Genomic DNA, 16317 nt, shown 5'->3' with positions numbered 1-16317 from the left:
AGGAAACGGCATCACAAAACCTCAGAATGGAGCGGAGAGAGAGGGACTTCCCATAATCGGACTCCCTCGGTTTTTGCTTGGTGTGCACTTGTGTGTGTGTGTGTGTGTGTGTGTGTGTGTGTGTGTGTGTGTGTGTGTGTGTGTGTGTGTGTGTGTGTGTGTGTGTGTGTGTGTGTGTGGTTTTGCCGTCGACACACACATATGGGGGCAGGACAGATCTGATCCAGGACCAGTTCCATGTACTGCTGCTCATTCTCTTCACTTGTTTGTTCTTTATTCTCACCAGTCACTTGTTGACATACATATTAGCCGTTTATTGATCGTTATAAATCATTTACTAATGTCTTATTTCTGCTGTGACCCAGCAGTTATTTGCTGAACTGAAGAAAAAAAAAAGTTTTAGTCCACAAGATGAGTTACTGTGGCCTGTTCTTATGTAGTCGAACAAAAAACTATAAAATCCAAACTTCAGTTAAGAACAAGGAACATATTCTGAATTTAGCATCATTTGGACACGATTAGCTTCAGTAGTTCTGTGTTTCATTTGATAAAAGTTAAAACTATTAATTGGCTGTTTTAACTGTTATCAGCAGAATTTGGCTTTATTTTCTTGTACTTACTCATGTGACGTCCATGAGTTATCACCGCAGTAGCAAATATTCAACTCGATTCCACACAAAAACACGCAAAACATTCAGACATAATGGACAAAATCCCAGAATAAATTAAAAACCTTAGAAACAGGACATTAATTACTAACGATTAGAGCTGCAACCGATTCATCGATTAGGTGCTCGAAGCCAATGCAAAAATTCCCGATTCGATTAATCGACTCGAATTGATTGGAGATATTCTATTGCAGTTTTCCTGAACTGAAGCTTCTTTGTCCGTCACAATAAGCGTCCGTGTGAAACACAACAGCGGAACCAATGTTTAACGGCAGAGAAATGAAGGAAACGAAGCTTCGATTCAGGAGAATTGTGGTTGAAAGATTTGTTTGGATCACTTTGAGTCGATTAATCGGTTGCAGCTCTACTAAGGATAACCAGTATTAAATGAACTTAAGTAAGAGTTAACGCAGTTTATTATTACATCAAAACAAGACAAAATCTACATTGAACTAAGTCACAGATACTTGGTTCAGTTGGATTAGTTTAGTGTGGATTCGTTGAAATCTCTGACAGAGGACGAGGGCTGAGATCAGGCCTTAAAACTGGAATCGTAGAGAATATGTGTAAAAAAAAAAATGTCGAAACCAGACCCAGAATCAGCTGTTTTTACAGTTTGTTTAATGCTCTGGTTCATTTCAGACATTTTTTCACCTTTTTCTATCCCGAAACTATCATCATCATAGTTTGGGCCGTTTAAAGAACACACCATATTAATCCTTAAATTATATACTGATGTAAAGCGTTAAATAACTTAAGAACCACAAGTCGTATCAATATGTTGAAATAATTGGTGTAAAATGCTGTTTGTTGTCTTTTCATGGTCATCAGATATGACCCATTTAGACGTTCAGAGGCTCCGTAGTTACCGTGGAAACACCATCATCTTCTACAACATTGATTCCCCAGTAAAACCCATGGAGTTGAATCAATGACAGTGGATGGAGACACTTGTTTTATGTTCAAGTAGTGATAGATTTCACTGAAAATGTCCCTTTTTCTTCAGTTTTCTCTGTTTCTGATATAATAAGCCTCAACTTTAATCTGAGGGGCTTTTTTTCCCTACATGATCAGTGAATTAAAAATAGGAAAATACCACATTTTTAGTGAAAAATTGCAAAATACAGAGGATAATATTATAATAAATGGTGATAAATCACTTAAGAAAGGTTAAATAGTCTGTTTTTTCTGTTTCTGATATAACCGTCAACTTTAATCTGAGGGTTTTTTTTCCTACATATTTTCCTATTCAGTGAATTAAAGAATAAAAAATAGGAAAATACCGCTTTTTTAGTGGAAAAAATGCAAAATACAGAGGATAATATTATAATAAATGATGATAAATCATTTAAGAAAGGTTAGAGTCAGTTTCTGATTTAATAACCTTTGAATTTACTCTGAGCTTTTATGAACGTCTAAATGAGCAGTGAATTAATAAAAGAAAATACATGATTTTAACTGAAAAATGCAGATGATGATTTTATAGTAAATGACAAGTAATTCATGAACAGTTATTTCCTCACTATGAATAAGCAGGAATTCGGATGTTATTGAGATAAACTGTTGGTAAATGTGCTGATAGTTGTCGACTTTCTACAGAATAAGGCATTGAGTATTTAATAATGACTATAGAACTAATGTTTCTGTCAATAAGTGACTGGTTTATCGACACCTGAACACATGAGGGACTCAGATGGATAAATAAAATGTCTCGTTGCACCCGTGCCGCCTTAGCCCCGCCCACCGCCGTTTCCACGACAGCAGAAAATCCCCGCTGGGTTCGTATTTTCACCCCTCAGAGTTTCATAGATGCTGTTCTTCTCGTTTTCTTCTGTATTTTTTCAGACATATTACTGTTACTCTTGTAATTATTATATTATTAACATGACTATTTTTTGGATTATTTTGTACCCTCTTGCCATGGCCCCGCCTCTTCATGGATTTCTCATCTTTGCTTTTTTTTTTTTCTTTTTTTTCATTTGCACTCCTCCCCATGGACTTCAACTAGTCAGCTTTTCTTTTCTTTTTTTAAAATTCACGCTGATTTTTATAACCGTATTAACATGGATAAGAGGAGGGTCGCATTATCCCCACATGATATACAGGGGAGACAATTGTTTTCATTTTTTTGATGTTGTGTATATATATTTTTTCCATTTTTTTTTTTTTTTTGGAGGATTGTGTAAGAAAACCGAGCATCGTACTGTTTAACCGTTGTATTATTTGTCCTCCCTCTGTCTCGTCCACGTCCACCTCGGCGTGAGACGTCACTCCAGACGAGACGGAGATGTAGTTTGATCGCGAGGAAACACCTGTAACTTCTGTTTCTCTTCTATCTGTTCATCTTCATTTGTAATTAAACAATAATCAGGGTTCATTAAAAAAAGGTAAACATTTACTCTGGGTTTTGGTCTTTTATTGTCTTTTCTTTTGACGTGATAAACACATTTAGGGAATTTCTGTAAGTTTGGCGCAAATATTTACTTCATTTTAAAAGGGATGGATGGATGGATGGATGGATGGATGGATGGATGGAATCACTTTAACCCTATAACACCAAACGTATCGTATTTGATACATGAGGTTTTAAGCCCTCTACATGATCAGTGTGATATTTTTTTCTGTTGTCTGTTGAAAACCTGTTGTATACAATTAGATACATGCAATACACTGACAGTTTGAGTTTGGGGCTCTAATTTATTTACTTAGTATTATTTTGTTATACATACATATACATACATACATATATATATATATATATATATATATATATATATATATATATAAACAAAATAATACTAAGTAAATAAGTTAGAGCCCCAAACTCAAACTTGGCTATCAGGCTGCAATTGTAAATAAGAATCTGTTCTTAACTGCTTGCCTGGGTAAATAAAAGTTAAATAAAATATATGTGTGTATATATAATATAATAATTTTTTTTTTTTTTTTTTTAAGGGTTGCCAGCCAGGTCTCCCTCCTGGCATTTAAGATGTAAAGTCGGTTAGTCGTTTTAATTCAGTCTTTTGTATATGCTTGTGTTTTTGGTTATGTTTTCATCTGGGTTTGTGTGTTTGTTAGCAAGTTAACTCAAAAAGTTATGGACGGATTTTGATGAAATTTTCAGGAAATGTTGATACTGGCACAAGGAACACGTGATTAATTTTGGTGGTGATCGGGGGGGGGACTGATCTGCCTTGGCGGAGGCCTGCGCTCTGAGTGCTTTTCTAGTTTAGTTTTTGTTTGTTATGGCTCAAACCAACACAAAGGATATAATTTTTTCTTTTGTTCAGACATGGAATAGTTTTTAGTTTTTTAGATGTTACCTGCTTCAACACAAAGGATGCAAGTCTAATTAAACACTGTACATTAAATGACATACACAAGACACACACAATCAAATCAATTTCAAATGCCAAAACCATGCATGGCCACACTTTATGCCGAAAACACACAAATCAAATGCACAAATCCCCCCCAAAGTCCAAACTAAAATATCCTCTAGGTAAGGCAAAATTAAACTCAAAATTTCCACTCTGGGTTTTGTATCAGTCTCTTAAAAGAAAAAGAAAAAACAGTTCAGTTCATTTTTAATCCACCAGGGGGAGGGGTTCATTCCCCAGAAGCCTTTCCAGTGACACTACAAGACTGTCATTAATGAGGAAGGAGGAAGAACATGACAATTTAGAGAAGGAATTACCGATTTGTTAGACATGTTTGTGTTATGTTCGGTTTTTGTTTGTTCATAAATAATATTTGAGCATTGAGACCCGATGTATCAAATATGATACAAAATTGAAACTCATACATGGAAATTGATATTTGAAAAAAATAAAATTGGGGTTGTTCAGAAGGACCGATAAAGGCTCTAGTTTCATAGAGCTGGAATTTTCTGTCAATGATTTAATGGTTCAGGTTTTACAGGGTTAATGATGACCTGGGCCAATTTGTGCAGAATCCTGCCAGAATAAGAGTATTAATATGCATTCATATTAGTTTAATTTTTTATATTTTCAGTAACATTTTCAATTTCAAGTTAGTAAAGTTGTGAGAGTGAAGTTCCAGAACCACATTTTACTCAATAATACACGTAAAAATTGAAGAAAAAGAAATGTTAAACACAAGAAGGAGAGAAATGTGTGAGAAAAACTAGTAAAAACACAAAGAATTGTAAATATTGTACAAGACCCCATACCTTTGTACAGGTTCTACAGTGTTCACGTATATTGAGGCAGTTCTGGGTCAAATTTGTCTAAATCTGAAGTGGCCGATCAGTTTCAATTCCAGAAAAATCTCCTTAAATCATTGTGACGGTTGTTTTTCTGCCTTTAGGTATAAATAGGACATGATACGGTTACAGCAGACACAGTTAAAAACACACTCACTGCTCTGAAGCATTAATTAAAGACCAACCACCCATTTATTCATGTCAGAGGATATTAATACATGTTAAAATGCTTTAATCTGGTTCAGATGCTTGTTTTGAAACACGAGTAAATATATCACTAGGTTTATCCATCAAACATTGGTTCATTTTTACCAAAAAAAAAAGGTACATTAATTATTTAACATTTGATGGACATATTTATTTTATGTTTGACAAGTAGGGTGACCATTTGTCCCACTTTGTGTGGGACTACACAGCTTTATGACCGTTTTTTCAATGTGCCACAAATTGAGATGATGTCCCTTTTTTGATTGGCTCTGGTTCTCCAAAGTGCAGGACAGTCGCCTTTCTCCAAACATGACTTTCATTGTATAGCTGAGAGAGCGTTATCACTATTGGCTGTGTCCGCTGTCAATCAATGAACATACACATGGGGTCAGGAGTCCATCCACCTGCCACCAGCGTCCTCTTTGTTAAAACAGTTCAGAACCTTATATTTACTGAGTTACTGCATCCATCCACTTCCTATCTGTTATAATGGGGAAATTTTTCAAAATCGCACCAAATCCAGAATCCGATCTGGATTGAAATAATTTCAATACCTTGTGTTGACATCATTATACAGAAGTTGTATACCAAGTTTGAAGTCAATCAGAACTGGAGTTTCAGAGAAGACGACGATTGAAATGTTTTCCCCGTAAGAGCCCATGTTAAATTTTCCATCAGTTCGCGGATCCAGAATAATGATAATAATAATGATAATAAATTTTATTTGTATAGCACCTTTCATACAGAAATTGTAGCCCAAAGTGCTTCACATTGATTGAAAAAATACAATATTAAAATACATTAAGATTTGATTAGAAATACAATAAAATAAAAATAAATATAAAAACAGCGCACATTAAAATATTTGATTATGCATAGAATTTTTGAAGTGCAAGAAATAAGATGAAATTTGAGAGAAATACAATAAAATAAAAATAAAAGCAGCGCACATTAGAAGAAGATCCTGATCAGCTTTGGGAAATGTATCCAGATGCCATTTATCACACTGGTCAACAACAAATTTATTGTTTAAGTTTTTTGAGCTGATTTAGGATAATTTTGGTGTGCTGAATCCAAAAATCACATTAATTTTGCTCAATCAGGTCAACTTTCTGAACTATGCTACATATTGGCTTTTGAACATTTTTGCTTACATTTATGGGCATTTTCACATCATATGATACAAAATTCTTTCATATTTCTTGCAATAAATGAGTTCTGAGGATTTTACTTTTGCCAATTTATGATTAATGTTTTTTTTAATATTACAGGTGAATGAAATGGCTTCGACTAGAAGATCTTGCAAAAATAAGCCTGACGTATTCTGCTACATCTGCGGTGAATACACCATTGTACCTAACAGGAATCAAGTCACAAGTTTGATAAAGTGTGCTTGTGAAAATGTTTTTTTTTCCTCTTAAAACCTATTTTGGGTGAGAACTATATTAAAAAAAATCAACGGATAAAGTCACAAAAATGTAATCAGTTTTGTGAGAAGATCAAATTTTTCAAAATCAAATTAGAAAAAAAAACCTGACCTGATTGAGAAAAACAGGTGTCATTTTTGGATTTAGCGGTGCAAAATGGTCCTAATTCAGTTGAAAAAACCTAGACAACTTGCAAAAAACATTTTTTTGTAACCCAGTTAATTGGGAAATTTTTCAAAGTCGAACCAAATCCAGAATCAGATCCAGATCCAAATAATTTCACTAACTTTTGTTGATATCATCATACAGTGGCTGTATACCAAGTTTGAAGTCAATCGGAATTGTAGTTTCGGAGAAGAAGACAGAAATTTTTTTAACGGACGACAGACAACAATAGCTTACGTCCTGTCGACCGGTTAGCGAAAAAGGGGTGGTGTAAGAATTTTTTTCCGCAACTATGGTTAATATTGATCACTGATAGAAGTCGTTTATGGACTTTGATTAAATTAGTTGAGTTTTCCTTCAGTGAAAGTACCGCCCACTTCAAGACCACAGGATGATGATGATGATTTTTATTATTTATGTACAGGGTGGGGAAGCAAAATTTACAATGAACATTTAGTTGTTTTTTCTCAGCAGGCACTACGTCAACTGTTTTGAAACCAAACATATTGATGTCATAATCATACCTAACACTATTATCCATACCTTTTCAGAAACTTTTGTCCATATGAGTAATCAGGAAAGCAAACGTCAAAGAGTGTGTGATTTGCTGAATGCACTCGTCACACCAAAGGAGATTTCAAAAATAGTTGGAGTGTCCATAAAGACTGTTTATAATGGAAAGAAGAGAATGACTATGAGCAAAACTATTACGAGAAAGTCTGGAAGTGGAGGAAGCAACAAAAAACGTACCAAAGCTTTTATTAAAGCTCTCAAATCCAAAATCCTAAAGGATCCAAACAAATCCATGAGAAAAATGGCAATTGAACTTGAGGTAGACAACAAGAGCGTTAGAAATGCAGTAAAATATGATTTGAAGTTAAAATCTTACACAAGAACACCAAAACACTTGTTGACAACAGCAACAAATCCAACTTTAGCAGTTTTTGGAAATCATGTTTATGTCCGCCTTCTAGCCCAGATCTAAACCCTCTGGATTCTGCTATTTGGGGCGTTTTAGAACATGCTACCAATAGAACATCACACAGCAATGTCGACTTTCTTAAAGATACTATTAAAGAAGAATGGGAGAAGTTGTCACCCGAATATTTGAGGAACACTTGCGCAAGTTTCAGGAAGCGTGTGAAGGCAGTTATTGAGAAAGAAGGAGGACACATAGAATAAAAACATTTTCTATTATGGAAATTTTCTTGTGGCAAATAAATTCTCATGACTTTCAATAAACTAATTGGTCATACACTGTCTTTCAATCCCTGCCTCAAAATATTGTAAATTTTGCTTCCCCACCCTGTATTTATTTATTTATTTATTATGTTACTTTCCCCTCTTATTTGTCTCCTGTCTGTTATAAAATCCTCTGGTTTTCACTCGTTCTCTTCTTTTTCAGTCCGTTTCATCCTCTGTTCCTTCCACTGGCTCATCTGTGGATCCCAGACACATTCTTAGTGCGTTCTGCGTCCTTAGTCATGAGCGTTTTGTCCAAACCCCTGAGACGTTCAAATGCTCGGGATGCGACCGGTGTCCCAGCTGATCCTCCCACCTTGTGTTGTGTTGTTCCTGGTCCCGCTGTGGAAGTCTGGGTTACTCAGTCGTCTGGCAGGTTTCCTCCTTTGTTCGCTCAAACATGTGGGTTTGTCTCGTTTCATCACAGACAGTGGGTTTTGACGCTGCAGACTAATTGTAATGACACTGACTCACACTTCACACTTCTACATCTACGTCTAAGACACAAATATTCTGCTTTTATATTTGTTCCAGGTCTGTAGTTCTGCTCCAGTTCTAACTTTTCGTTCCTAAATGAGTTTATTTTCAGAGTTTGTTTGTATACATTGAGTTTCAAGTTCAGTCAAATCTGGATTCTCTTTATAATGCACCATCCAAAAAGTGAAAACAGGCCCATTTTTCTGAGCTCATGTTCATGTTTACAAATAAATGTCTCCAATAAAACAGAGACGCTGTGGATATATGATGATCCTATAGATGAAACGTCCAACAGTATTCAGAAAGTCATCGAAACGAATCCGACACACAGGACAATTTTCTGATATTTGTAGTTGGACCTGAACCAGGACTCTGTTCCTGGACCCAGATCCTGTTCCTGAACCAGGACTTGTTCCTGGACCCAGACCCTCTTCCTGAACCAGGACTTTGTTCCTAGACCCAGATTCTGTTCCTGGACCCAGACCCTGTTCCTGAACCAGGACTTTGTTCCTAGACCCAGATTATGTTCCTGGACCCATACTCTGTTCCTAGACCCGGACTTGGTTTCTATTCCTGAACCCAGACCCTGTTCCCAGACCAAGACTCTGTTCCTGGACCCAGACTCTGCTCCTGAACCCAGACCCTGTTTCTGGACCCAAACTCTGTTCCTGCTCCTGGACCCAGACTCTGTTCCTGAACCCAGACTCTGTTTCTGGACCCAGACTCTGTTTCTGGACCCAGACTCTGTTCCCGCTCCTGGACCCAGACTCTGTTCCTGGACCCAAACTCTGTTCCTGCTCCTGGACCCAGACTCTGTTCCTGGACCCAGACTCTGCTCCTGCTCCTGGACCCAGACTCTGTTCCTGAACCCAGACTCTGTTTCTGGACCCAGACTCTGTTTCTGGACCCAGACTCTGCTCCTGGACCCAGACTCTGTTCCTGCTCCTGGACCCAGACTCTGTTCCTGAACCCAGACTCTGTTTCTGGACCCAGACTCTGTTTCTGGACCCAGACTCTGTTCCCGCTCCTGGACCCAGACTCTGTTCCTGGACCCAAACTCTGTACCTGCTCCTGGACCCAGACTCTGTTCCTGGACCCAGACTCTGCTCCTGCTCCTGGACCCAGACTCTGCTCCTGGACCCAGACTCTGTTCCTGGACCCAGACTCTGTTCCTGGACCCAGACTCTGCTCCTGGACCCAGACTCTGCTCCTGGACCCAGACTCTGTTCCTGCTCCTGGACCCAGACTCTGCTCCTGGACCCAGACTCTGCTCCTGAGTCCAGACTCTGTTTCTGGACCCAGACTCTGTTCCTGGACCAGGACTCTGTTCCTCCTCCTGGACTCTGTCCCTGTTCCCAGACTCTGGCTCCCCCTGCTGTCAGTTGGAGGCGTTGCGCCCTCAGCTCTGACTCGCAGGGGTTTGTGGGACGTCATGTCAGGCCATAATGGTTTTATAATTGAATGTTTGCCTGAAGACTGTTTACATACAAACGTAAACACACATTTACGTCTAGACCCATCAGTCTCCCATCTGGAAAACTTGTACCGAGGGAAAAGTAACGGAGTGAAATGAAACGAACACCATTAAAACTTCTATAATCAAACCAAAAACTCCAGTAAAATACACATATTTAACATATTTTGGAGCTTTTCAGACTCATATTTAACCCTTTTCTTTGTTAAAACAGTTCAGAACCTTTACTTTTTGATACTAGATGATTATTAGAACAACATCATGAAGACAGCACAAGTTCAACTACAATTTAGCAGTATTTTACACACAAATCTAAGAGTGAGCAGGTAATTCACCCCCTGAATATCAGAAAATGTGCATTTGTTTCCTTAAACCACAGTCTGACAGAGGCGGGTGTTTTTTATTTAACACTGGATCTTTTTTTTTACTTCTAGAACCTGAATTATCAGCTCAAACAGACACTAAATCATGTGTCAAACATAATTATGAGGAAAACGAACACCACACGACCTTTGACCTTGAGCTTAGAAAGTGACCAGATGGGATGAGAACCATTAGGAAACAACCTTTAGAGTCCAAGACAAAGAGATTCAAGTTAGAATCACTGTTTTCTCCACTGGACTCAGCTGTAAATGTAAAGGATGGAGTTTGATGTTGAAATGTCAGCGTTTCTTCTACACAGGGGAGTTTGATTCTGAGGCTTATGAAGGTATAAAGTTATTATGGGATGTTATTATCTTTGCTAAGTTGCTGTTTGTTCATCCACAGTTCAGACTAAACTGTGACAGTTCTGACCTGGTTTGTTGGATTCCTACAGATCTTTAGTTCAGACACTGACAACACAAACCGAATAGAAAAGAGAGCTAAGCTAACAGAGCTAAGCTAACAGAACTAGGCTAACAGAACTAGGCTAACAGAGCTATAATGTAAACTATCAGCTGATGTGAAGATTATAAAACAGTGTTATTTTGAGCAACTGTCAAAATATACAATGTGAGTTTTAGTTTGAGGAAGAAAACTTTATGATTACTATAATACAAATGTGTGTTAAACAATGAGCTTCATACTTTTATTATTCTACTTTATCGTGTTGTGGCCCCAGACTCCCCCTGATGGTGGGAGTTTGTAATATTAACACTATGTCGAACCACTTTAATGATGAACTGGACCAATTTGTGTAGCATCCTGCCAGGATAAGAGTATTAATATACTGTATCTTCATTCATATTTAGTTTTATTTTTCATATTTTCAGTAACATTTTCAGTTACTGTGGCTGTTTTCAGTCTGAAAACAGAGCTAAGCTAACAGAGCTAAGCTAACAGAGCTATAATGTAAACTATCAGCTGATGTGAAGATTATAAAAGTGTTATTTTGAGCAACTGTCAAAATAACCATCTTCTTGTCTTAGTTTGAAGAAGAAAACTTGATGATCCCATAATACAAATGTGTGTAAACAATGAGCTTCATACTTTCATTATTCTACTTTATCGTGTTGTTTCACCAGACTCCCCCTGCTGGTGGGAGTTTGTAATATTAACGCTATGTCGAACCACTTTAATGATGAACTGGACCAATTTGTGCAGCATCCTGCCAGGATAAGAGTATTAATATGTTTTCATTCATATTTAGTTTTATTTTTTTATATTTTCAGTAACATTTTCAACTACTGTGGCTGTTTTCAGTCTGAAAACAGAGCTAAGCTAACAGAGCTAAGCTAACAGAGCTACCTATCAGCTGATGCAGCACATGAAGAGTATAAGTCAGTGTTATTTTGAGTGACTGTTAAAATGAGGTGAGTCTTTTTCAGTTTGTCTCTGTTCGACCCGTACACATCAGCTCTTCTCTGTTTTTTTTTTTTTTTTTTTTATCTCTTCTCCTTTTATTAACCGTATTTTCTTGAATCTCTCTTCGATCTGTTCTTCTGTTCTGGGGTCAGTCCACATGAAAAGGCGGCTGATTGACGGCCGTTTGGCGTCCAGCTGAGAGGGCCTGTTGTCTGGCCGAGGGACGAGGTCAAAGGCCACCGTCCACAGACCTGGAGACAGAAAACAGATCACAACAGAGGGCTAATTACCACACATTGTTAACGGACCCCCGCTGAGACTCCGCCTCCACGTGGAACCCAGAGAAAAGGCCAGAGCTCCAACATTTAACAGCTGCATGGAAAGACGACGGTACTCGCACACATTTCTACTTGGATGAACCACAAACACACCGACATGTGGAGATGAGAGAACTTTACTGATCCAGGGGAGATGTTCATGTGTTACAGTCGCTCCAATCAAGTATCAATGCAACAAAAAGAGGAAGAAAAACAAAATATATAGCTTTGAATATGCAAACATACAGATAGCTCTGAAAAATAAATAAATAAATAAATAAATATGCATATTCGGGCTGTCAAAATTAACACGTTAGGGCAGATTAATCCATCATCATGATTAATCTGCTTAAAAATTTGAACGCAATTAACCCATCAGCAGCAGAACGACTCTGAATGTCTCTGGCGATGCATTTCGAACAGTTTGTCGTAGAGTTAGTGTCGCGCATGAACAAATGGTCAATTGATCTGGTCGTGACAGGCAGCAGAACCAACCCATAAAGATGGAAGACACTAAACAGTACGTTGGTCCTCTGGATGGAAATATGAGGACAAAAAAACAAGACAGAACAGTTGTTTACAGTTTTTGTGTTAAAACTGTTTCATAAACACGTTAAGTGCATGTGTATTTCTTTCTTACTTGTGTCTTTTTGCTCGTCCAAATTGAAACACGATTAATATAGATTAAAAATGAATTATATTTAATCGTGATTAATCGAAGCAATCCACAGCAACCCTGTGATTAATCTGATTAAAAGTTGTAACCCTTTCATGTATGAATTACGACAGCCTTAATCCTGAGTGTTTTATTCCTCTTAAAACATTAAAAAAAACTATTCAGTTGAATATTTTTTATTAACCTATTTTTCATGGGGTTGCAAAAATGTCCATTCACCAGGACATCATGCATTTAATTGTTGAAGTAAAGAAACGTGTATTTACTGATATACCGTTTGAAATCTATGAAATAAAAACAGTTTCAATGCTGCTAATCTGATGTTTTCTCACATTTTAACATATACTAATACTAGTCATTACTCACTTCATGGAGATAATATGCAAAGAAAAAAAAATTTTGTTTAAAAAAAAAAAACCAAAACTATAAATTATAGTCTAATAACAATAACAAGCAAACATGTTAGTGCAGATCAGGTTTATCAAGAACAGCAAAGTGACAGTAATGGTATCAATGTCAGTGAATGGGATGGTGTGTAAGTGTCCACTGTGTTGGCTGATATGGAACTAAAACAACAAAACCCATGAATGTACAAGAGAACAGCTGGAGAATATGAATGAATGTTTTTATTATTGTGTCTTGCATAAAAAACATGCCCAGCCCTTACATGGGCTTATAAGACACCAAAAATACACACCAAAAATCAAACACCAGACAATAGGCACAATAGATATGAACAAAACAAAATACTGACCTATTTACACAAACACATCTGCCGCTTTTTCCAGGCTTTACAAACAAATAATGCTAATTTATATACATTAGAACTAAACAACCATTGCATCTCGTCATCATCAGTGCTCCAGAACAGATCAGGATTTCAGATACACATCTCATCAAACAAAGGGGCTCGCAGTTCATCATATAGAGGACAATACAAAAGAAAATGTGATTCATTTTCCACTTCCCCCAAATCACACAGTCCACAAAGTCTGTTTTCTTCTGGGGTTTGGGTGAATCTCCCAGTTTCTAAGGCCAAGGGAAGGATTCCTCTTCTGTCCACTGGAGTGAGCACTGTGCATGAAAGGGTTAATTGTTTGACAGCAATTAATATATAATTATGTTACTGTATTCTAAGTTTTTGTCAGGTATTTAGAGTCTGGTTTCGACCGGCTCAATATGTAAAGTATCATGAGATAACTTTTGTTTTGATTTGGTGCTATATAAATAAAATTTGATTGATTGATTGATTGATTGATTGATTGATTGATTGATTAATTAATATTTAGTAACTGGTTGCTAGCAAGAGTTTAACCCTCTGTATCCCGCCCACAGTCCCTTCCTAACCGCAGAAACTTTGTAATCTGCACAGCACTGTCGAGATGTCAAAAATATTTTTTAATACAATTAGTTTTTAACTTTTTAACCATAAACAACCGTAAAAAAAAAAACAACTAAATACTCAATAACTGCCATATGTTTTAACCCTTTAAATGCCATGTTTGTAATGTAAACAAACCATATTTTTTTAATGCAAAAAACACACAAAATTTTTTTTTTCCCAATATACTACATACAAAACTGGATTACTTTTGTTTGTCTTTTTTTGCAGCCTGACATATGTCAATGTTTAACAGCAACATTAGTTAAGATGCATGACACTGGGTTACAAAAAATGTGTTTTGCAAGTTGTCTAGGTTTTTTCAACTGAATTAGGACCATTTTGCACCACTAAATCCAAAAATGACATCTGTTTTTCTCAATCAGGTCAGGTTTTTTTGCTAATTTGATTTTTAAAAATTTGATCTTCTCACAAAATTCATTACATTTTTGTGACTATCAGTTGATTTTTTATATAGTTCTCACCCAAAATAGGTTTTAAGAGAAAAAAAATAATTTTCCAACAGGATTCCTGTTAGGTACAATGGCGTATTCACCGCAGATGTAGCAGAATACGTCAGGCTTATTTTTGCAAGATCTTCTAGTCGAAGCCATTTCATTCACCTGTAATATTAAAAAAACATTAATCATAAATTGGCAAAAGTAAAATCTTCAGAACTCATTTATTGCAAGAAATATGAAAGAATTTTGTATCATATGATATGAAAATGCCCATAAATGTAAGCAAAAATGTTCAAAAGCCAATATGTAGCATAGTTCAGAAAGTTGACCTGATTGAGCAAAATTAATGTGATTTTTGGATTCAGCACACCAAAATTATCCTAAATCAGCTCAAAAAACTTCAACAATAAATTTGTTGTTGACCAGTGTTATTTTTCCTGCTAGGTCTAATGGGTGCTAGTGTAGTAATTTTGTGCTGATTTTAAAGACTGAGTCAGAATTTTAAAACTCATACAAAAATGAACAGCTTTTAAATTCTGACCTAAAACAAATTGTGAAAAATAATATGAACATGAACTGTAAAGTGTGTAGAATATACTCACCCACATACCAGGAGGTTAAAGGGGATGTGAACATGTTGTGCTCATGCTTGTAGACTGTAGGTTTGGCCTCCAGAGATGTTTTAGAAGAAAAACACGTCTCCTTTAAACATTATCTGTGGATCAGGACAGTAACTAAGTTCCTTCAAAGGTCTAAAAATGTACTCGTCTTTCCCCGTTTCTGCTTTTATGAGCGGAGAACGTTCAGATTATCTTTGTAACGTTGCTGGCGTTGATGTCACGGAGCTCGGAACAAACAGTCCAATTAGAGCAGATCCCGTTGACCTGCTGAGGCTCCAGGTCAACGCGTGGAGGATTAAACTGAGAACAGCAGCAGCACAACTCGGTGTATTTCTGTCCTCGTGGCGTCTTCAGTAAGAAGGATTCATTATCTGCAGCAGAGACGCTGAACTCAGACCCGCTGTGTCTTCATTATTTTACAACCTGGACCTTCTGACCACATGAGGTCACACCTGGACGTCCACTGTTTTAATCTGGAACTTTAGATTTTACAGAGAAACACTGAAGATCCGACTGAAATTGAAATAAAGCAACACGATAAGCAAATAAAAATCATTATTCTCACATTTCCTCATTATCTGATCCATAAACCTAATATTGTCAACTAATTATATCTCATGATTCAAGGATTAAACTTTGTAAAACCAAGAATATACCTTTATTTTTAAACTTGCGTGTGATTTTTCACCTGAAAAGCGCAAATTGGCTGCAAATAAAAAGTAAACCTATTTTCAATGTTGTTCTGTGAAGCTGAAAATATCCAATTAAATGTGTGAGTTGTTCTCTGTTATTTCATGTTGCTTCAGGTACAAAACCCAGAAGCATGTAGATGATCTGCATCTGTTAATTTAACAGAGAGGAGGCAGCGCCATCTACTGACACAGATGAGTAACTACAACAGGAAGTAGAAACAAAAAAATACATTGATGATGATGATGATGATGATGATCTGTAAAAAGGATTTATTAATGTCTGTAAATCCGTTTAGTTTTGGCTCTGGATGATAAATATTTGGAGCAGGTGAAGAAAATAAAATGGTATTTGTAAAACACTGTGATAAATATATGAGATAAAGTCACTTTTAGTCACACTGGAATAAAACATATCAGACTACCAAACACATAAATGCACATTAGTTTAGATTAAATATAAAAATATATTATACAAACATTATACAGAGACATTATATACA

This window comes from Sphaeramia orbicularis, chromosome 11 (genome assembly GCF_902148855.1).
Source record: "Sphaeramia orbicularis chromosome 11, fSphaOr1.1, whole genome shotgun sequence".
Lineage (NCBI taxonomy): Eukaryota > Metazoa > Chordata > Actinopteri > Kurtiformes > Apogonidae > Sphaeramia > Sphaeramia orbicularis.
This window is presented reverse-complemented; position numbering follows the sequence as displayed.